The following is a 23,835-nucleotide window of genomic DNA, read 5'->3' on the forward strand; positions in this document are numbered from 1 at the left end:
AAAGGCTTCTTTGAGGCCCCAGAACTCAGGTATTTGTTACAGGGAACAAAATTAGCCTGAACTGCTGATCAAGTCATCTTTGAGAAAAGCAGATCTTCCATGTTCTTGGCACACTCTGACCCTCCTCCATGCCCCTTTGCTTTAGCCAGCTCTCCTCTTAGAGAACTGGTTATCAGCAGCAAGGTACTTGGGAGATAAATTGTTTATAGCCAGACGTGCCATTACTGGGTATTTTCAGGGAGTTTGATTCAAAGGGCTGGCCTTGAAATTGTGTGCCATGTGTCTCTAGGCCATTGGTACGTACTATTTTAACTCATCACCTGTATTTGCATACTGCTTTATAATATGCAAATACTTAGCCACACATGATCTCATTGGCTGGATCCAACAGTGATTTTTCTGAAACACAAATCTGATAGTACCACTTCCATCGCTTAAACCCTTTGAAGTCTCCATGGCACTCGCAAGTTCCAGTCCAAATTCCCTAACATGATTTATAAATCTCTATGACTGCCATATCACTTAGCTTTTACTGAAGAAGGAAAAAGAAAAAAAAAAACAACACTCAAAATTTAGCTGAATAAAATAATCGCCATTTATTTAGCTCATGATTTTATGAGTCAGTAATTTGGGCTGGGCTCAGCTGGGCAAGTTCTTCTAACGAGCTTTGCTGGGCTCCCTCACGCATCTGTGGTCAACAGCAGGTCAGTTCTGCTTCTGAAGATAGTTGACTACAGGCCAGGGATGATCAAGAAGACACGGGGCAAGTGTCTCTCATCACCCAACATGTTATCATGGACTTATAAAATTGGGTCAGACTCCAAGAAAAGCAAGCAGCTTTTCTGGGAAAGCATTTTTCGAGCCTCTTCTTGATCTTCCTCTTATAGTTGCTAATTTCTCATTGGCTGAAGCAAGTCCCATAGGTGATTCAGATTCAAGGATGAGACGAGAGAAGAGATGTCCCCTGTTGATAAGAGGAAAAGATGATGTGGTCATTTTCACCATCTACAACAACTTCCTTTTCTAGTCTCATCTCTGTGTCCCTGTTTTCTTCTGCACTGACTCTGTTCCAGTCAAACAGAACTGCTTACAGCTCACCGTCCTGCCTTCTTCTTTTATGCTTCCAAGCTCTGGTTCAGGCTAATGCCTTGCCTGCTATTCTCCTCCATTATTCACATAGCTGATTCCAAAAGGGTCACATCCTAGATGTGACCTTCCTCCAGGAAGCCTTCTCTCATCCCCAAGTATTATTTTACAGTCTTCTCCGTGCTTCCACTCCCAGCCCTTACCATGCTCTGTTACAAACGTCTGTCTTCTTGTCTATTTCTCCTACAAGACTATAAGGTACTTGAGAGCAACATTTGTTAACTGTTGTGTATTTGGTACCTGGGGCCAAATAATGGGAGCACGACAGCTCTTACTAACTGCATGTGAATAAGTGAAAGAAAATAGGTGTAGGAAAGCTTTTAGCACATCTGTAAGCACCCGACATTTCATGAGGATGGAATCTGCGAACTGGAGGGGACCTTAGTCATCTTCCTGTCCAGGTATAAACGCTTGGAATATGGCTACTAATTGCTCCTCAGTCCATCAGGCACAGCCACAGAGATGAAAAAGTCTTCCCTTTAGCAGAGCTCAGTCTATTGCTGAACTGTTTTCAGGCTCAAAACTCTCTATCCAATTGAACCCAAAACTATTTCCTCGTGCCTCGCACCTGTTGTGTGAGACTGTCCGTCTGAAGCCTCAAAGGTAGAGAGTAATCTAGTTGCCGCAGATCATGCCTCTTCCTCTGAGATGTAGCAAGTGTTGCTCTCCTAGGATGTTCTTATAGCCCTCACCATCCCGCTGGCCCTCCCCGGGACTTGCCCAACATATCTCGGCTTCTCTTGGAAAATGACATCCAAAGCTGGGCAGGATCTTCCCCTGGGATTGAGAGATGCATCTCTCGGGTTTACAGATAGACCGTGGCGGCAGCTGCGAAGCTGAGGAGTGCTGGGAATCGCAGCTCCCATAGAAACGGAGCTCAGGCGCAAATCAAAATATTAGGATGACATTTCTAAAAAACACGTTTCATCTGGCACTGGCACGAGGACAACCTGTGTCTTTTTTTTTTTTTTTTCCTCTTTCTTTAACCTATTCTTAGCATTTGTATCCAGGTCGTGGTCCCCAAAAGTTCAAATTTTCCCGATTTCAAATACATATTTCTGGTAGAAAGTGTCAAGAGATAGTGCAGTGGGTGTCTGTTTATGAACAGACTATAAGCTTTGGGATGAAGCAAACAGGGGTCAGACAACTCGGTCCAAAATGCAGTAGGTGTGTGCGTTAAGGGACTTAAACCCCCCTACGCCGTGCTTTTCCTCATCATCTCTGGGTTACTGTTAGGATCACGTGTATTTCGAGCTTGCCACATGTCAAGCTGAGTGTATTGGGCTCGTCTTGCGAGAAGACAAAATGGAGACTCGGAGGATTTGTAGAAAGGATGTAGAAAGTCATTTGCTAGGCATCCCAGAGCTAGTAAGGGGACGTGCTGACCCCTAAAGCCAAGCTTCTTTAGCTCCAGATCCCATCACCCAGTGAACACTCCCGCAGTCTTGGCACCTGCGTCCCTACCTTGAAAGCGCGGCGGGTGATTCCTGTCACTAAAGGTGATGGATAGGAGCTGCCCCAGCTCCGTAGCCACAGGGCTCACGTGGTGGCCGGGCACAGCCCTCCGTCGTACGGGCCTGGCAAAGACTCCACGCAGTACAATACTCCGTGAATCTCTCTGAGGTTTGGCAGCTGTGACCGGTTTTGTTGCTATATTGGCACACTTCCCCAGAAATAGATTAGAAAGCAGGAAAATTTTTTAAAGACGGGGGTGGGTGGGGGAGAAAACCCACTCTGATGTGTTATTTCGCTAACGGCCTTAACTTTGTAATAAATAAAGACTGCAAATGGGAAGCAAATGCATAAACTGAAAATACGCTGAGTGAATCATGGCACGCAGTACGTACAGTATATAAATATTCATGTTAAATTACCTTTTACTCCGACTCCATGGTTCTCCTGTGTGCACTTAAGGCTGAGTGGTTTCCGTAGGCCTTAGTTACCGACACAAATGCGTGTGACTTTTGTGAGAGCTTGAGGAGTAACTAAGGACTATTAGCACAGGCCTGAATAATGTCGAATCCCCGTGTTAGCCCCAGAAGCTCAAGCACCCTGTCTGCTTTCGGCAAGAGAACAGTAATCCATCTCCTGGTCTTTCCTAGTCAATGGAAACTGAGCTAAGGGAGAAAATCCTTAATCTTAGCAACAGCAGAATTTGGTATTTGAGCTGCAGAGCTTAGAGGAAAAAAAAATAAAAAGCCTCGTTGAAAAGTTCAAATCTAGGTAACCAGTTTCTGAAAGAGTCTTTTGTGTGAACTGGAGACGGGCTTCATGGGCAAAGAGGAGTGAGGGCCATTCAGGGAGGTGCCCAAGCTTTGAGGAATGCGGTGCGGGGTTGGTTCCCTTCCTGGGGGGAGAATGGCAGCCCCGAGAAGGGCTGGTACAGGCTGACACAGCACTCCTTGGGAAAGCCAACAGGGGGAGTGAACGTGCCAGGAGGCTCAGCGGGCTCAGAGGCCAACATTCACTCCCTTCTTTAGCTCTGACCTCCCAGTGACCTTGGGGTTAAACTACAGTCAAGTCCAACGGCCATAACACTTATCTCATTCCTCTGTGCTGCGTGGTGAGGCGCTTCCCACCAAAGGGAACGTTTTAAATGAGAGCTGTTGGAATTTCTTACCAGAACACGGAAAGAGGTGTTGCAATCTTACCCGCCCCCCACCCCCGCAGTCCTCCCGGCTTGTGCCTGCCTAGGAACGTGAAGTGTGTGGAACGTGTAGAGTATGTGGTTGTGTGTGTTCACATCATGCTAGGAAAGTATCTGAATGGAAAAAGGATCCTACACAAATTCTGATATATATGATGGCAGAATGACTTTAAAGCGTTAAACGTGGGGCGCCTGGGCAGCTCAGTCTGTTCGCAACCGACTTGTGACTCTTGATTTCTGCTCAGGTGAGGATCTCAGGGTCCTGGCCTTGAGGCCCCTGTTGGGCTCTACGCTCAGTGCAGAACCTGCTTGTCCCTGTCCCTCGGTTCCTCCCCCACCCTCATGCTCTCTCTCAAATAAATAAATACATTCTTAAAACAAAACAAAACATGTGAAGCCTAGCTTTCTTCTACGCCTCATGGGTGCAAACTCATTACATCAGCATCTCCTTCACATAAGAGTCTACAGTCCATGAAGTTAAAACTTCCTAAGTATAGCTTTGGGTGTTTGTTCCAGTTAACTCAACAAGCACTTTCAGAACACCTGTGCGGAGGCAGGGATTCTATCCAGGGCCAACACGGCTCGTGCAGAGAAGAACAGAGACCCCCGAGTCAGACTAAGTTCGGATTCTGGCTCTGCTGCTTGGACCTTTGAGACTTTCGGTAAAAATGCTGAAAATTGTGGTGCCTCAGTTTCTTCATCCGTACAGTGTAGGTAACAGTGCACCGAAGGGCAGATGTGAGGATTCCGTGAAAGAGCATGTCCGGAACCCAGGAGCCTGGTGCATGTTTGCTGGGATTGCATCCCCGGTGCCGCCTGCGTGGAGGGCACAGCCTCACAGGGAGCCTGTCGGCAGAACAGAGCGTGTCGGGGTGTTGAGGTCTTGAATGGGGTGTGAACACAGTTCCAGGGAAGGGCAGACACAGGGAAACTAGAGAGAAGAGCTGATGGTGTGGAGTGTGGAAGGGCAGCCTTCTGGATGGAGACTCAGCAGGAGCAGGTGGAAGGAGGTGGGCACCTGAGACGTTGTGTCCATCCACGGCACTGGATCGATGGAGGATTGGGAAATAGTTCTATTTCCTGTTGGTGTTAGAGAATCTTAGCGAAGTATCTCTGACTCCCTATTTTTGGAGCATTTATGACTGTTTAAGATGAAATATAAAATTAAAAATTAAAAGCCAATTAAAAAATAGAATAAAATAGAGTAGAATAGAAAATAGATTTCAAGGGAGACAGCCATGCACTGAATGCCTACAGGTCCTTTGCATGTGTGATTTTCTTTCACTTACTCCAAATAACCTCACAAGAAAAATATTATTGCCCCCACCTTAACAAATGGGGAAACTAAGGCTTAGAGATGTGATACGGCTCAGCTAGGTTCACACCATCAGTAAGAGGGGGGAACTGCGGTGCCAACCCCACCTTGATTAAGGAACTTTGACACTGGGCAGTAGGAAGACGGGCTCCCTTCCCCATGCAAAAGGACTCACCTGTTTTTTGCTTGTCTGTCAATAGGTGGAATACTCCTATGAGGTAAGACACAAAATTTACAGAAATCTAGGCACCATGACTGGTTCATGCTCACATCAAAAGCTAAGGCAGAAGGACCATGTGGGAGATCCGTTAACACCAAGACTGGGGACGGACCTATACCTCCGAATCTCTTTGATGAAAGCTCACGTCATCTTCATACACTCTACATTCCACACATACAGCCTCGAGGCATATTGAGTCCCCTTTTCCTGACCCTCCAATAACCCAAATAATCCTTATTCTTTTGAGAACCATTACCTTAGTGATCAGTAGCTTAAATCACATTTTCTTTACAATAGCAATTCACATGCAACCCAAAATGGCAAAGAAAAGATGACAGGAGTTGCAGGAGGTGGGATGGGTTCAAAGAAGTAACTTGAGCATTCCTCAGGACAGGAGAAACGAGTCAGGTTTCTTCTTCTGCCAAAGGAAGCACAAACTCATCACTACTTGGGCATGGGTGAGGACCACATGGATGACCCCTGTTGGGCTCTGCTTCATCTGCTTAGCCCTAAAACATGGCCAACTCTTTCATGTCTGATCTAGAAAATAGAAATACTAAGTGTCACAGTTAGCTTTCCTTAAATACTCTGCACCAGGAACCATTATGCCCTTAAGGCCAGCAAGCCTTAGGTCATTGCCTTCTGTAATCAGCTCTACCATGCTGTGAAGTTTGCGCTGGCTATCTTCCCTCTGCCCTCCACCACTGTCCCCACCCTCTTCTACTTTGCTCCCTTGGCCCTGGGAGGGCTGGTCTCTATAGCTTGTAACACCTGCTTTCTTGCCCTCTGGCTTCTCCTTGGGTTGGGCCAACAGGCAGCCTCAGGAGAGCAGGGTTTGGGAGAAAGGAAGGAAAGGAAGGTCAGGTCCTCTCTCTATGAGGCCACTTCTGGTAGACTAAGTTCTTGACTTTTCTCAAAGAGGTCTTTGCTAAGCCTCTCTTCCCCCTTTGAGTTCCTGTCCCTTGTCTCTTCCCTCTTTCCTACTGGCTTACATGTAGCCATAGCTCTGCTATGAACCTGAGTTACCTCACTACCTTGTGTGGCTTCCTAAACCACTTTTATACATTTATAGCTTCCTTTTTTTTTTTTTTTTTTTCCTAACTAAAACCTGTTTGAATGACCCTAACCTAAGTGAAGCAGCCTCTGTTTCCTGTCAGGATCCTGATATAGGCACCACGATTATACCCATTTTATAGATGGGTCCTCGCACTAAGTAAAGGCCTCATAGCTATCCAGTGGCAGAACTGGATTTCAAAACCAGCCCACATTCTTAACTGCTGTACTGGAAGAGCAGTAAATAGTTCCGGACAATGCAAGCACACTAGGCATCCTGGGGACGCAGCCTTGTACCTCCTCACGGGAACATGCGGTGGGAAGAATGACACAGGGCAGACGGTTTGCACCCCTGTCAGCCTTGCTGTCGGTCAGAGCTTACCCAAAAGAAAGTGGGCAAAAACCAGACATCCTCACTGGGCTTGCTGTCCCTGCCACTGGACTCTCTCTATGATACTGGGGCAGAAAACTCCTGCCAGTGCAGGGAGGCGGGGAGGGAACACCAGACACATTGAAATCCTGGCTGGGAATTGTATTCTAGAGCCCCATCAACCTTTCTCTTATGGCCCTGGTTGAATTAAGAGAGGATCCCACTGGGGCCAATAGACTAGAACAGATGATGGTTGATGGTTTATTCCAAAAGGAAAATCAGGGCCACATTGACCACCCGCAACACTGAATTCATTCACTAGACCCTAGGAGAATTCATAGCCAGAACTAAAGATGCCACGTATATCTGAGCAGGACTGACCTCAGCATGCGAGTTTCTGTCTTCCACCTCAGGAAGCTGCATCATCTTTATTTAATTCTGCAACACTAAGCCTCCCTCTGCAGCGTGAGGAATTTATCATCTCAGGCCTCAGATTAAGTGAAAGAATTTTTTTTTAGCTAAAATAGTTACGTATATACATTTCCATAAATCATTTTACCATAAATTAGGAAGAAGTCTACTTCCTCTGCCTAAAGCAAAAAAGATTTTAAGCGACAATTCTTGACAGTGCCTTCTTCCAAGTAGTTCCGGAACCTCCTGTGCCTATCTTGGGACTCAGCGTACTGAATTATGTTGACAGATCATCTCCTGCCCTGGAAAGTGAGGTCCTTATAGGCAGATCCTGTACCCCCTTTATCTCTCCATCCCTGGCCCAACACGATGCCCAGCATACAGCAGGCACTCAATACACATTCCAGGAGAACGCACGTGGATGCCCTCGGAACATCCAGGGAGGGCTCCCATCGGCGTGTGTTACGCAACTACGTGTTGACTCACCAGCCTCATCCGTGAAGGGAGACGCCATCTTTTATTTAATTTTATACCTCCCATGTTTGGAATATCATGACTGCCCAAAATATATTTTGTACAAAAAAAAAAAAGAGCTGGAGGATACAGCAAGCAAGAAATAAAGCTTCATTGTCTTTGGCCCCCTTACACTGCGTGGACATACTTACACAGCTCTTTGGGTTGGTGTCAGAGGGTTACACACACTGTATGTCCCAGTCATTCCACACAGGGCTGAATTTCCATCACGAAGTTTCCATAAAGAGAGGACAATGGAACGGAAGGGCTGATAAGCAGGATGCTAGTGGGGCCGGTCACAAGAGTAACAACCTCTTCCCTCACCCAAGCCAACTAGTTATTCCTAAGATCTTAGGTTCAGTGCCCCTTCCTACAGGAAACTACCCCTGGTTCTCCCACAGCAGTCGTGGTGTTTTCCTTCCAACACTTCATTCTGTATGTTACTGTACATTCACTGGTGTGATCTCTTTGGCAAGTGCCTGACTCTCCTGAAAGTTCCATCAGTGGCACCTGTTTTGTTCATTATTCTATTCCCAGGACCAAGCGTGCTGTCTTCCAGTGAGGTGTTCAGTAAATCAGTACTGAATGAATGAATGAATGAATGAATGAGGAGTGAATAAGCAAACTGTCACTCTATGCTCAACTCATACTGGACCACATTTGCTCATTCCTGGTCCCAATGTTCTTTCTCCCAGTACCAGCCATTTTAAATATTGTCTTTTATTTGTATGTAGGAATTGAGGTTTTCCGTGAACCAATCACTATGACCCGCCCTCCCATCTGTTCACATGGGTGCTGTGCCGGTAGGTGGTCTATCCAACATCTTGGCTACCTCATAAAAGAAAGCAAGAAACTCTAACCCAGTGTTTGTTTGTTTGTTTCTAAACCAGTGATTTTGAAACACGCTTTCTGTAGAAGACCCTTTTTTTTTAATATTTTATTTATTTTATTTGACAGACAGAGATTACAAGTAGGCAGAGGGGCAGGCAGAGAGAGAGAGAGGAGGAAGCAGGCTCCCTGCTAAGCAGAGAGCCCGATGTGGGGCTCGATCCTAAAACCCTGGGATCATGACCTGAGCCGAAGGCAGAGGCTTTAACCCACTGAGCCACCCAGGTGCCCCAGAAGACCACTTTTAAAATCTATATCCGGGACGCCTGGGTGGCGCAGTTGGTTGGACGACTGCCTTCGACTCAGGGCGTGATCCTGGAGTCCCAGGATCGAGTCCCACATCAGGCTCCCAGCTCCATGGGGAGTCTGCTTCACTCTCTGACCTTCTCCTCGCTCATGCTCTTTCTCACTGTCTCTCTCTCAAATAAAAAATAAAATAAAATAAAATAAAATCTATATCCAACAAACTGTAGTATATCCAAACAATGGAATATTATTCCATGATAACAAGAAATGAGCTGTTAAGCCATGAAAAGACATGGAAGAAACTTCAGTGCAAAGTGCTAATAAAAGAAGCCAATCTGAAAAGCCTACATGTTGTACGATTGCAAGGACAGAACACTGGGAAAACTGTGGGGACAGTAAAAGCTGTCCAGGAGTTCAGGAAGGGCTGAACAGATGAAGCACAGGACATTCTTAGGACAGTGAAACTACTCTCTCTGACCCTGTCATGTGCATACATGGCATTATGGGTTTGCCAATACTCATGGAATGTCTGAGAAATGAACCCTAATTTAATTTATGGACCCTAATAATAAAGACTCAGTATTAGTTCATCAATTTTAACAAATGTACTACACTAAAGGAAGAGAAATGAAAGAGAAAAAATAAAATAAAAGAGAAAACCCTGGAGTGGAGAGGAAAAGGGAAACATGGGAACACTCTGTAATTGCTGCTCAATGTCTGTCCCTATAAATCGAGACGTGCTCTAAAAAGTCACTACTTTTTTAAAAAATCTGCATCCTAGCTGGTCACTCAACATATAAGACTAGATGGGTCCTAGCTGAAGTAGGAGTGCAGTCCTTCCCACTTTCTATCTACAAACTCATGTCAGACCTCACTTTCCTCCTTGTGGGTCCCTGAGATACTATGCAGTGGCTATGCAGTTACATGAAACCTTCTGTTGCTTTGCCTAACCCCCCAGCTCCCATCCCCACCCCTGCACCCCAAGTATGCCCTAAATAGTCTGACCTGATTCCCTGCTCTGTAGTCCAAGCTACTGTTTTGCAGTCCAAGCTACTGCTCTGTAGCCCATGGCTATATTAGAAAGGCAGGTGGTCTCCTTGTGGCTTCTCACAGACCTTAGCACAATTTACCTGATTGAAATACTACTCTTCTCACTTTGGCATTTCCATTGCAGTGGCTGAGAAATCCCAGTTTGGGCCCAGGCATCTCCCACAAATGTCTACATAGGACTTGTGGGTATGAGAGATTGTGGAGGAGTACAGACAGGACGGAACAGATTTTGAACTGGGTATATGTGAGGCCAGACAGTTTTCATATTCCAAAGTCACAGCCAAGACTCCTCAGCAGTCCTACTTATAAACACACCCCGACTGCTAACAAAGAATCCAACAGAGAACTCAACAACCCCTTGAAGGCAAACCAGAACCTGTTAAAGAAAAGTGGGGACACTACAATTACTGGCAAATGTTTGCTGGGCAGAAGGGGAGTCTGTGAAATGCTGCAGGGCACGGAGACAGTCAGGAGCAGTTCCACCAATTAATGGAGTGCTTCCCAGTAGCAGTTGTGTCTGGGAGAGTTTCCGAAATAAGCCCTGGCTGCACCAGCTGAGGTCCCTGGGAAGGGGGGAACAAACTCACTCTCTCCAGCCGCAGGGAGGCAGGAAGCACAGCATCGCCATCGCCATGGCTACCCAGCAGAGCCTGCCTCAAAGCCTTTCAGGAATCTCTGCTATTTGTGGAAACTGGATTGCATTCCCCAAAGACCAGCATTCCTCCACCCCATGCACTTTCTGTGGCTGCTTCTCTTTACTTTCCCTCACTCCAATTAAAAGGCAAGAGTGGACACTTGTCCTCCACTCATGCTGACGACCTTTCATGACAGCTCACCTGGAATGCCCCCGTCAGAGGCCATACATCGCAGAACCGAGCCCAGCAATTTTCATTCCCATGTATTCACAGGCCATCATGTGAAAGACCATTAGCATACTCTTGAATTCCTAACGGGATTGGAGGAAGAAAAAAAAAAAATAGATCCTCATTGATGTGACCAATGTGCCAATTAGGGACTGAGGTCTTTCTTCTTTTGCTTTTCTGCATTGTCATCTGAACACAATCTCAGGCATAGGTGAGTGACAAGACAATGTAATTGCTGTTGTATATTTGCCACAAAGCACGCCCAGTTAGAAACCTTCCCACTGGGGCCAGCAGTGGATGTTAGTCTGCATTTTTTTCAAATAAAATAGGGGAAATGTGTAAATTGGTTAAGAGTTTTGGGAAAACAATAGAAACTGAATAGAACCGACTCTCTCAGTCACCTAACAAAACAAAATAAAAAACATCCACAGGAGTCTGTGAGGTTTTCTGTTCAAATGTCCCTAGTGGGGCACCTGGGTAGCTCAGATGGTTAAGCATCTGCCTTCAGCTCAGGTCATGATGCTGGAGTCCTGGGATCTGGATGGAGCCGTCCATCTCCCCACATCAGACTGCCTGATCAGAGAGGAGTCTGCTTCTCCTTCTCCCTCTGTTCCTCCTCTGCTCATACTTGCTCACTCTCTCTCTCAAGTAAATAAAATCTTTAAAAACAAGCCAAAAAAAAAAAAAAAAGGTCCCTAATGTTGTCTGTGCCCATACATTTTCTTTTCTGGCCACTATATCTCCATTATTCCAGAAGAGACACCATTTTATTTTTAGGGTAGTGTCTCCAACATTGCTTCTTTTGCAACCCTGATCCAAATATGCACTTCTAGTGGGATATGCCAATAATCATATCCTAATTACTTAGCCACAGGATGGGCATCTCACCAAAAGCAGACCAATCAGAGTTCTTCCTAGGAGCATACAGAATAGAACTGAAGGGAAAAGACCTTTTTCCCTTCACTGGGAAACTGAAAAAGTAATTTCTGGAGCTGAGGGCAGGTGTGGCTCCAAGGGAAGCTTTTATCTAAAGCAATGAAGAAGACATGCAGAGAAAAGCAGACATGATAGGGAGAACCTGTGGACATTCAAGTCCTTGGTGTAAGGTACACGGGGTAGACTTAAATCATGTCTCCTTCTATCCACAACCATCAGGAATCATCTGGCCCCAGTTATGCCTCATGAGGGATATCAGAAATGCGCAGAAGAACCATCAAGTTGAGCCCAGCCCAAAATGATGGTACAAAGAATTATGAGCAAATGAAAGGGTGGCTGTTTATTTCAGCAAGTTTTAGCGTGGTTTGTTGTTCCACAATAAATAACTTGTGGGTACCCGGGACCTTCCTGATACCATGTAAAGAAGGTGACAGTAGGACAAGAAACCATGTAGAAAGAAGAACCCACGTATCTCAAAGATCCCAGATGTCCCAGCCAGCTGGCTAAGGTCACAGATACAACACTAAACCCAGCGGACACCACATCGAACATATGTGAATCTCACACATGGGTTGCCAATCCACAGACTCATAAGCACACAGATGTTTATTTAAACTAAAACTTTAGAAGACACTCAGTTTTGGAATGGTTTGTTATTTAGTAAAAGCTAACCTCTCTAACTTTCTTGAAACCACTCATTTTTGCCTTTCTCCTGAAGCCACCTGTCTTCCAGATTTCCCCCAATCTGCTGTGCGAGATTGTTCAGTGTATTCCTAATATCAAATCACTCCTCTTTCCTTGACTGAAAAATCTTGATTTTGTGTAGGGAGGCAATGTATCACCTCTAAATGCTGTGTCCATTTCCCTTGCAGCTAGATGTGGTTATGTGACACAGCTGAAGCCTTTAAGAAGGATATGACAATTGAGGAGGCAGACCACATCTCTTCCACTTTCCACCTTCCTTATTAGAATACAGATGTGATCACTGGAGCCACAGCAGCTCTTTTGAGATTGTGGGTTTGGAAAAAAAAAGAGAGAGAGAAAGAGAGAAAATAAAAAAGAATCACAGAGATGCCATACCTGATTTTGTTGAAGAAAAAGAAAAAAATGGTCTTAAGACACCTGCTTAAAGTGAGCTATTTCACATAGCTCAGTTAGATTTTCGAAGAAATGGGTTAGATATCTGAAACTGGGGGCACCTGGGTGGTTCAGTGGGTTAAAGTCTCTGCCTTTGGCTCGGGTCATGATCCCAGGGTCCTGGGATCAAGCCCCACATCAGGCACTCTGCTCAGCGGGGAGCCTGCTTCCTCCCTCTCTCTCTGCCTGCCTCTGTGCCTACTTGTGATCTCTCTCTCTGTCAAATAAATAAACAAAATCTTTAAAAAAGAAAAAAAAAAAGATATCTGAAACTGGTGATGGGAAGAGTCCTGATCAGTCCTGATCCCCTGGGGAGTCCTGTGGTCACCTCTGCATGTCATACCATAGGATGCAAGATGCACTGCTTCCCCTTTCTCTCTGGCTCACATGTAAACACAAAGGCATTTTCCTCTTTCACCTTAAAATGGATAAGATAAGTAGATGTTTTCAAAAAGTATTTCTTTAAAACCCAAAGAAAAACTCAAAGAAAACAACTACAAGAAATATAAACAGCATGAAATTGCCCTGTTCCCATCACATTGGATCCTAAAATCATCAGCTAAGCTCTATGGATCCTACTCCAGTCTCTTAATAAGGATAGTGGTTCTCAAAGACGAGTCACCAAATCAGAAGCAGTCAGCATTACCTGAGAACTTGTCAGAGATGCAAATTCCCAGGCCCCACCCCAAACCTACCTACCAATCCCAAGCTCTGGGGGCGGGGCTATCCCTAAGTATTTGAACAACACCTTCCGGTGATTCTGAGGTAGTCAGTGTTTTGGAGCCACTACTTTATGATAAATATTTGCCAACATAGTAAGACAAGAAGCTCCCCACCTTTTCTTTAGGGTAAAGCCTAGGGTTTGATTCAAAGAGAATTTGGTGTCATATTGTGATCCTGCTGTATTAACTGTGACATCTGGGGCGTCCTGTGGTCTTCATTTGGTCCACAGATAAAATGCAATCATACTTTTTTAGGATTGTTTAAAATGAAATGAGACCTGCAAAATGCCTGCCATAACCTGGCTCAAGGCAGCTATTAAATAAAGTCAGCTGGCTCTCTTTACAAAGTCTGCATCTCAGCCTGTTGCCACAGCTCAGTCCAGCAGCAAATGTCTGGTATATGCCCCCAAATTACTTTCAAATATAAAAAATAAGTTCCTCGAGTCTAGTTCAAATCTCCCAATACTTCTAAATACACCCCCTTCAGTGAGGTGTCAAGATGGAGGGTCCTCCTTGTATTTTAACCGCTTTGCTAGAATGACTGACACGAGTCAGGCCCCGGTGGTCTGGCCTTTCCAGACTGAGGCCAGAGGAACTGCCACCCCCTAGGGCATCTCCAGCCTCCTCACTTCCAGGATCCTTCCTTCAGTGTCCTTCTTTTTGATGAACCCTAAATGACCTTTAGCCATATCCTAAATACTCAGAGAGTTAATCATACTCAGAAATAATCATCTGCTCAGAGGAACCAATTCAGAAACAGCTGAGGGCAAAACAGACCCTTGACCATAGTTTTTTGTTTGTTTGTTTGAGTTTACTGTTTTGAACAAGGAATCTATATCCATGATTAAAAGATTCAAATATTATAAAAGAGGAGATTATGCAAAGTTATTCTCTTTTGTACTGCTGGCACTTAGATCCCTACCCAGAAACAACTATGCTTACCAGCTTTTTGGATAAACTCTCAGAAATAGTCTATATATGGAAAAATCGTGGAAAAAAAAACTATATATATATAGTGAGATATATATATGTGTGTGCACATATGTGCATGTACACACACATACATTACCTTCTCTGTTTTCCACAGAATGTAATATATTATACACACCGTCTGCACCACGAATATGGAAATCATGGGCAGAGGGAGATTAATAAAAGACCTTCATGATCTTCGGAGTCCTATATGGGGAAGCCAGAGAGTTTGGATGATATCATCTGCAATGTAGAAAAATCTTATCCTGTGTCTCCTGTGTCTCTGGCTACAGGCAGACACTCTCTTGATGACTGTACCCATGTATGCATAAGTGTGAATATTTGTGTGCCTTACTCTGCAAACACACAAACAGGACCACGCCCATCTTTTGGGATCACTGTTCTCTGTTACACACCCGCCTGGTCACTCATCAGTCCCAGACTGGACTTCCAGCCCCTGGGATGAATTGCTGCTAGAAGGCCCTGTACTGACTGGCTCCCTGTTCACTTTTCTCACACCCAAGACTGTGTAGCAACATCCAATTTACTGGGGGGACTCTTACTTGACATTGCCCAAGCCTTAAAGGCCAGTCTGCCTAAGGGCACATATCCTCCTCCTGCATTCCTGACACTAGCTAACAAAAACTGATGGGATCTTAATCTGTTTCTCCCCGTATTTACAGATGGGAAAAATGGGGCCCAGCCTAGGGCCAGGGAAATCCCTAAAGGATCATGGATAGCAACACACCCTGGAATCAGGACTCTGGGATCAGCTTGGGCAAAGAGACTTTGGATGTCTAACAGTAGTAAGTTCTAATCCTGGGTTCACTACAGGAGACCTGTGTTTTCCTCATTCTGGAGCCCTTGCTGGAAGACCTGTAAGGTGCGATAACAGTACTTACATATAGAATAATTAGGGTTATAAAACAAATATATGCAAAACACCAAATAATGTGTACTACAGAATAAGCATTTGCCAGATTTTAAGTGGTGCTCCCACATTTCTTAGAGGTTCACCCTCCGAGCTCTAGCTTGCTTTCCTATTTCCGTAAACATTATTCAAATATAGAGAGTAGCTCCTACATGGGGGATACAAAGATGATCAAAGATGATGAGAAGTGGAAGGGGTGGCAGAGAAACCTAGCTAGTTCCCACACTCCAGGGAAAGATCTGTGGATGTGTGATGAGGCACACTGGGAACACAGAATACTTATCTACTTGCCGTTGACAGGATCAAGGGCAGGGTCTGTGTCTGCTGGACCAAGGACAAGCATGGGGCGAAATGGAAATACCCATTTCCAGCCATATTTCCCCAACCATGCCCACAGAGCCCACAGAGCTACTCAATGGCACCCCAGGGTCTCTCAGTTTTTTTTTCTAAATCCTATAGCCAGCACTGTGGGCACTTTCATTTCCGGGCTTCCAGATGCGCAGGAACCCAAGAGTCTCCCTCTTCTGCAACAAGGCATGTCCTTCCACCTTTCACACTCAGGCCCCTGCATGACCTCTAGATGAAGACTCTGGAGAAATAAGCCTCAGAGGGTAATTTGTCAAGCACGGCATTCGGCAGCAGGGCAGGGAATCTTTCCTGACTTCTGCAGATAGGAGCTCACATCACAGCATGAAATTTGTTTACCCTTATCTTTGCACACAAGAACAAATTATCCCACCCTTGTTATAAATCCAGCAGCCCTGCATCTGTGAGCAGGTTTCCACGTAAATCTCCGGCAAACGCTCCTTGGCTGACTGTTCACTTTGTTTGCTGCCTTTCCCTGGCCCCAGCTCATGGGACTGTTAGTCTCACCAGTGGGTACCCTGGTTTTCTTCTGTATTGATAACAGAAGAAAAGAAAGAGAGCAGCCAGGGTCACGTTTGCCACAAAACCGCCACCACCTACAGCAGAGCAAGTATCCTGTCTCCCAGCTGAACTGCTGTGGCTCCATGGGCCGCCGGAAAGATCCACCAAGCCTCAGGGAGATCCTGGGAGGCCAGAACTTACCAGCCTAGAGGGCCCTTTGCAGACTCACTCTGTTCCAGACAGTTAGTATGAACAGATGGTCCCGAGTCAGGTGAAGAATCTGTCCAAGTGGATTTTAAATGGCCTCAGCAGTCATTTAAATAATGTGGGTCATGCAGGGGAAGGGGATGCCTCCGGACAGCTAAGAGATAGGTGCCCATCAAAGTAAACATCCTTGGACTGGATCCTTAGACCTCAAAGAAAATAGGATGGCTTAGTGGGAAAAAAAATAAAGAAAGAAAAGTCATTAACAACAGCAACAATAGCTACAGAGCCCTTACCTACAACAGAGGGCTCCATGGGGCTCAGGGCTAGGGTCCCTGAGTGTAATTCTCTGGCGTTATCCCTCCAGAGATATGACCCCGCAGTGCCCATGGTAGTTCACAGCAGAGGGGGGCGCTGTTCAAAGTAGGGACCTGAAGCACAGAAAGGTTAAGCGAGATGTTCAGGGTCACACAGAAGTAAGAGGTAAGAGCTTGATTCAACAGGCGGTCAGACTTCAGAGCCTATGTTCTAAGATAGTGCTTCCTACGCACTCACACACACAAGAAGCTTCTGGTGACCTTGTTCAGATGTAGATTCTGACAGATCAGAAAAGGGCCTGAGATCCTGCCTTTCCCACAGGCTTGGCTCCCAAGTGAGGCCCACGTGAGGCCCATGAGGCCAGGTCAAAGACCACACTTGAAGGGAGGGCAGTCCAGCCCAGCACTATAAAGTGAACAGGGAGTGCCTCTGTTGGCCTGCCTACTCTTGTTACTTGTCCAAAGAGAAGGAAGAACAAAAATCGGGAGTGAGCTCCTAGAAATGTCGTAACTTAAATCTAGTAGCAGAAGTTAAGGTTGTACAACATTTTATTATTTTTACTTCATCTAGTAATTTATATCAATGTTATTTTATAAACGTATTGCACACAGCAGTTAGAAATTATAAACAAAACAAACAGCCTAGTCCTGCCCCACAGAAAATTTGAAAATCACTTCTCAACACTACTACGCTGTACTGATTCCCTCACAAATGGGGAGTCTAGGACCAGGGGGTGTATGAGCGTCTGTACCACCTCCGTTCCACTTCCTATAGGTTCCATTTTCTTGTGGTTTTGAGGCAGTTCATCTGCCTCAGTTCATAGTCTGCCATCCACAAAACCCCTCACGTAATGTGAATTCTGTTCTGTCCCTTCCTGGTTTGGGAACCTCTGCCAATTCACTCAGCCCCTTTGAGGCGCCTTTTCTTCCTTTGTAGAATAAAGCCCACCTACAGCATGTGAACAAGGGTATAAAGCATGCACAGGGCTTAGCACAACATTTAGAAAGATCACGGGCAATCAGTAAAGAGCAGATACAATCATCATTGGCGGGGGGGGGGGGGGGTGTACTGCAATAAATAAATTCATGCCAGGCAATCATTAAGTCCATCTGCATTTTCAAGAAAATGCTCCTGACACTCTCCTAGGCATTGGGAAGGCAAGAGGGTACATTTCTCTCAACAAAACTGAATTAATTTCTTTTCAACTTAGAAAAGTTGGCACCCAATTTCTCACCAAAGTCTGCAACAAAAGTGAAATTTTAATCCTAACCACTAGGCAAGAACAGTGCCCCAAGGCACTGCAAGATGTCTGATCATCAAGCAAAAATGTAATTATTTTCATTCGGCTGCACTGCAGAAACTTAGGCAGGTAGGTGAACTAACACAGTTTAGAAAGATTTTCAATAACAAGGAATAAAACAAGGCAGGTTTTATTTAACCTTCAGTTAAGCAGAAAGCCAGCTAAGGAGAGATGGTCAAGGTGGAGTGTTCCTACTTAAGGGTTGTTAGATTCTGCCTGTAACTCATTTACATAATGACTCAGGAGGCAAGACCGCTGAGGTTTGTGGACAATGGAAGGAAAGCAGCTGAGGACATTATTGGTAAATGTTGATCAAGTCCTTGACTCTTTGGGGCAGGAATTTGTAAATCACTAGGTGAAGGAAATTTGCCAGGTGGGAACAGGAATCTTTCTGACCTCACCAAAATGGCAGACTTCTTCATGCTCAGGTTTTGTTGGTGTTGTGTTTAAGTGCTTACAGGGATGTAATGATTCAGTACAGCACACTGAAATCCATAGTTGGCATGTCCACAAAGGTCTAATGACTCAGACCTTCCCTCAGTAATAAATTCATTTGTCAAATTAGTCAGGGACCCCAGCTTGTTTCCTTCTCCCTCTCCCTGGGATATCTAGATACAGAGAGTTCAGGTTCTTTTTCCCTATGGGGCCATCTTCTATCTGTCTGTCTCTGAAATCAGTATGGGTGTGCTGAAGCCTAAGACTGGTCTGATACCCTTGAGCTAGATGCTCTGGTGGAAGCCCACATAGAGGAGGAGGAAGAGGAGAAAGAAACAGTTAATGGCTGCACTTTGCCTTTGCCTTTGCACTTTGCCAAGAAGCTCCTTCCTGTTGTTGGTCACATCAGTGGGAAAATCAGTGGCTGGAGCACCAGGGACCTCTGTCCAGTGAGGCTGGGTCCATATCCTGTTGGTTGGCTGATTTGCCACTTTACTTGTTTCACTTTCCTCAGCTCTAAGATGGGTATTAGAATCATAACAGAACCTGCCCTGTGAGGTTATAGGAAGGGTCAACCAGGTTAATGTTTGCAAATAGCAAGGTACCTAGCACAGAATGAATTCTCCTGCTATCTCAAGAGACAAGACTTTATCTTTCTGCTGGTTCACAGTGAAGAGTAGCATAATATGCTACCCCAAAAGGCATTGCTTTGGCACATGGATTAATTTAAGTTGAAGGCAACTGAGTAGAAGCAGATACAAGAAAAGCTCTCTGTCCTTCCCCTTCTGCCTGAAGACAGAACATAAATAAATTCCCCTTGTTAAGGTGCCCCCCTTCCACACTTCCTGTACCATTGGAGATAAGATGGCATAGAGAAAATTTCCATTAGTTTACCATTAGTTTCCCCATATATTTGCCTTCCCACAATTTGCTTTCCCTAGAAGTTCAAAGCCCTTTGTCTTGTCACTTCTCTACAAAATTACTGCACTTTGCTAAAATGCAAAAAAGCCCAAGTTGCAACCACACTTTTGATCTACTCATCACCAAGAGCTCCTCTATATGTGTGTGATACACACATTAATAAGCTTTTATTTGTTTTTCTCTTGTTAATCTGTCATTTGCTAGTCTAATTTGAGGACTCCAGCCAATGAACCTAAGACAGAGAAAAATTGTTTCCTTCCCTACAAGAGCTATGTACAGAGTGATTATAGCTTCTCCAATTTGCAAAAGCTTGGTAAACATACCTTATATACTTATCCTTTTGGCTCAGTCTCTAAATATCTCTTGTCTGGCATCTCCATCTGCTTTTAGGGTTCTTAAGACAAAGACTTAATTCTATGCATTCATTAATCCATTCCTTAAAAACGCTTACTGAACATCTCCTAAGCTGTTCAGTAGATGCTGGTTGGTGTGATGGAGCCCTGAGCATCCAGAGGGCAAGGATCAGGTTTTGGCCCCTTTGCACAGCAAGTGAGAACGCTGGATGGCACAAAGTAGGCATTCAGTAAGGATGCCTGGTACAGGACGGGCAGACACAGCCTCTGAGTGCTATGAGCAGTGGTGCACATTCACCCCCAGCCACAGAGTCCAGGGCAGGGCTAGCCCACGGTTAAGTCCTCCCCGTGTAGAGGGAGAAGTCGATCCCATCCTTTGCTCCCGCAGTCTCATCAGATAACTCATTCATTCAAGCGGCCATCAATCCCCAATGCCATGAACTTTAGCAAAATCCTTTCTTGATATCTGTTCCCCTGAATAGGTCCTTACTGACTTCCTTTTTTTTTTTTTTTTCCCTTTTCTGTTCCCCCCGTCGACCCACTTTACTCCACCAGCTTCTTTCTGGCTCCACTCTACACCTTAGTTTTGAGAACGGAACACATACTTGAAATTCAAAATCACTTTTTGAAGAAATGCTTCTCCTGAATCACAAAAATGAGAATATCAGGCCAATCCAAAGAAGGGTCTGTTTACTCCATGCATAACTGTTAAGCTTCTACCATGTGTAGGACACTATAAAGGACAAAGGGGATGTAACAGTGACACGTCAGTCCACCCTCCTTGAGACATGGGCAGTGATGAAAGAAGCAAATGCAATCACTATTGTAACAAATGCTTCATAGGAAACAAATGCGCTGAGGAAGGGCAAGGTGGGTAATAAACTCGTTAGCAAAACCCCCTCTAAGGACTTGACTTAATTGGAGGCATAAATAATACAGAGGATTTAACTTTCTGAAGAGTGGAATTCCAGAACGCTCCAGGCCCAGCGAATGGACATATCAAGGTCTGAGGTAATCACATGCTTGGCGTGGACAGGAAACCAAGGACTGGCGCAGCTGGGCCATACAGAGTGCGCAACTGGGAAACTGGGAGGACGTGAGGCCAGAAGGGTAGTGAGGAGTCAGCTTCATGAATGAATGCGAAGATGGAAGGAATGTGGCATATGAAGACTAAGGAACTCAGCCATATTGGTTACCGTCTGGCCCAGCTGGGTGGCTGGAGGTCACTCCTACTCCTTGGCACTATCTCGTGTCTGATTCTTGACTCTGCAAATCACTATTTGTGTTGCCACGGGCAAGATGCTTATGGATACTGATAATAAAGCCCAGCTCACGGGTGAGGCTTAGATGAGTAAATACACATAAAGCTCTTGGAATGGTGTTATTTATAGGAAGCACTTCACAGATGTTAGCTGCTACTATCTTAGTTGTTTATTACCACTTGCATGAATTCTTCATCATCTAAGGTATAATCCTTAAGCTCAAAGACTCAGAAACCCACCTCTGCCAACCCATGGAAAGTGGTGGGACTTCAGTGCGACTGAAGCATAAAGCCAGGCCCCCACCTCTCTTGCTGACTGACAAAAAGAAATAGAATTATCAGGTCAATTTGAACTCTTTATAAGCATGTCTTCTATGAGTCCCCAAACACCTCTCAGGAGGTCACTTCGTTGGTAGGGAGTAGAACATGTGAGGTAATGTTAATTAATGGTGGGTGTCCTGGATCTCTAAAATTATGTTTTAACCCAAAAGATTTAAGATATTATAATTTTAATGTGCAATCACTTGGAAACAATTAGTAAGATACTTTACTTTCCTACCATATTGTAAAATTGTTGTGCATTTTACATTTACAACACATTTCGTTTCAGACTGGCTACATTTCAGGTGCTCAACAGCCACACAAAATTAGTGGCTACCGTATTGAACACGGCAGAGCTATAATTTCTTGGTGAATTTAGCTGTGTTAACCCGGCCTCCACTTCTTAACCCCTCTGAAATTCAACTATCTAGGATAGTTCCTGGCACACCACAGGCATGTGGTAAATTTTTAAAGTAATTTTCTCATCTCTAAATTAAGAATAATCCGAAAATGTGTCAAACACTGTTCTAGGAGCGAGGGATACCTCCATGAACAAAACAAGAATCCCTGACGTTGTAGGGCTTATACTCTAATTAGGAAAGGTAATAAAAGAAATAATATAGAATCCTAAAAGGTAGTCAGTGAGTTGAATAAATGATAGGGAAACTGAACAGCAAAGAAGAATAAGGAATATATATGAGAGGACGTTTGGAATTTTAAATAGTGTTGCCAAGGAAGGCTCACCAGGAAGCTATCATCTGAGTCAAGACTTAGCACCCCATGAAGTTATCTGGTGGAAAAGTGTTCTAGGCAGAAGGAATAGCAAATGTTAAGGCTGTGAGAAAGAAGCATGGCCACCATAGGGGAGGAACAGGAAGGGGCCCGTTGTCTGGAGGTGTGAGTGAGGGTGTGTCAGAGAGGTAATATGGAAGACAGGCCAGGGCTTTGGGGCCATTTGAGGGATTTGGGCCCTTCCCCAAATGACGGGGGAGCGATAAGGGAGCTTTGAGCAAAGCAGTGACCTGGCTTGGCTCATAGTCTCTTGGGATTGCTAGAGGCTGCTGGGTTGTGCAGAGCCCATTAAGTGTCCCCATGATGTTCCCTTGGCCCCAGGCCTAGAAGTGGCTTGGGGAAAGCTAACAGAAATTGACCAACCAGATTTGTTAAGTCTCATGCCCCAAATCCTGGGTGGGTAGCCCCCCCTAATCTGTCCTGCAGAAAGCCATGCTGAACAATGCTGTCTTCCTCCCTCATGTCCGCTCTCCTTCCCTGGAAGCATGAAGAATGCCCAAGGAAAGAAAAGGAGGTTGGGTTTGCTGTGCTGAAGCTTTTCTCATTATTGACAGCCCTGTCTCCTCTCTAAATATCTCATCCTCCCCTTTTTTGCACAAGAAGTGCAAAATAAGATTCTTAGAATTTAGACTTTTTTTGAAATCTCTACATTTGGATTTGCAGATATGCCAATATTTGGATTTATAGAGCTGTAATTTAAGCCGGTCTCTCCCCTGGAACCGCCTGGTGAAATGCATCTTTCATGAGGCTCATGCAGGAGCCCAGCTACAAGCTCAGACTCCCGAGCACAAATCAAACTCTCCCGTTCAGCATCAACAGTATGTTGTCAGGGGCCTCCCGAAACAGCAAGGATCTGGAAGGGGACAGGCCTCCGTGTTTTCCCACTGGTGAGCCCTCTTCTAGAAAAGGATTAAAAGGCTCCTCACAAGTTAGCCACAGGATGAAGGGATGGAGAGCTAATGGTTTTGTGTGGGCGTTCCAGCCCCAGACCCTTTCTCAGGGCATCTGCTCTCCATGCCTACCCACAGGGCAGCCTAGCTCTGGCCCAGCCTGCCTGAGACAAAAAGCAAGTCAAATACGGAAGCCGAGGAAAAGGATTGTAGTCAGCAGGGGCACCTGGGTGGCTCAGTCAGTTAAGCCTCTGCCTTCAGCTCTGGTCACGATCCCAGGGTCCTGGGGGCACTGGGCTCCCTGGTCAACGGAGGGCCTGCTTCTCCCTATCCTTCTCCCTCTGCTTATTCTGTCAAATAAATACATTGGTGGGGGGGGGTAGTGGGGAAGGATGCTGCTCAGCAGCCTCTGTGATTCCTTCCTTAATCTGAAGGTCAAGGAATAGTTCAGTTAAAGTGCAAAACTCTTTATGCAGGTTTTACAGCCCAAGACAGCCAGGCTGAGAAGGTGGGGAGGGTAGTTGCATGCCACCAGCTCTCAGAGGAGAGAGAGGCCCAGTCTTCACCTCCTGGGAAGCATCTCATTAAAAAAAGAGAAAGAAAAAAGAATATGTGCCCAAAGCAGGTTATTTGTTGTCTTTTTTACTGGATGGCCCTGCGTATGTAGTTGCTGCTGTGTGTGTCACGCCAGCTGGAGATGGGGGCCCTTTGTGATCTAAAACACCTGCCTCACCTCGCTTCCCTTTCCTCTCC

General features: G+C 45.3%; 1 long non-coding RNA gene across 4 annotated transcripts in view; it reads right to left on the reverse strand.

The window, feature by feature from the left end:
* Positions 1-571: 571 nt before the first annotated feature.
* Positions 572-23,835, reverse strand: part of LOC122904302 — a 28,970-nt gene continuing 5,706 nt past the window's right edge. For 3 of the 4 annotated variants that reach the window (XR_006384179.1, XR_006384181.1, XR_006384182.1), the window contains 5 exons: positions 10,696-10,805; positions 7,828-7,891; positions 5,585-5,746; positions 5,284-5,319; positions 2,613-4,935 (listed from right to left, as the gene is read on the reverse strand). This is a non-coding gene — a long non-coding RNA (uncharacterized LOC122904302). Of the gene's footprint in view, positions 965-2,612; positions 4,936-5,283; positions 5,320-5,584; positions 5,747-7,827; positions 7,892-10,695; positions 10,806-23,835 lie in introns of those variants that run through there. The other variant, XR_006384180.1, reaches the window with a different exon arrangement.

Source organism: Neovison vison, chromosome 4, assembly GCF_020171115.1.
Source record: "Neovison vison isolate M4711 chromosome 4, ASM_NN_V1, whole genome shotgun sequence".
Lineage (NCBI taxonomy): Eukaryota > Metazoa > Chordata > Mammalia > Carnivora > Mustelidae > Neogale > Neogale vison.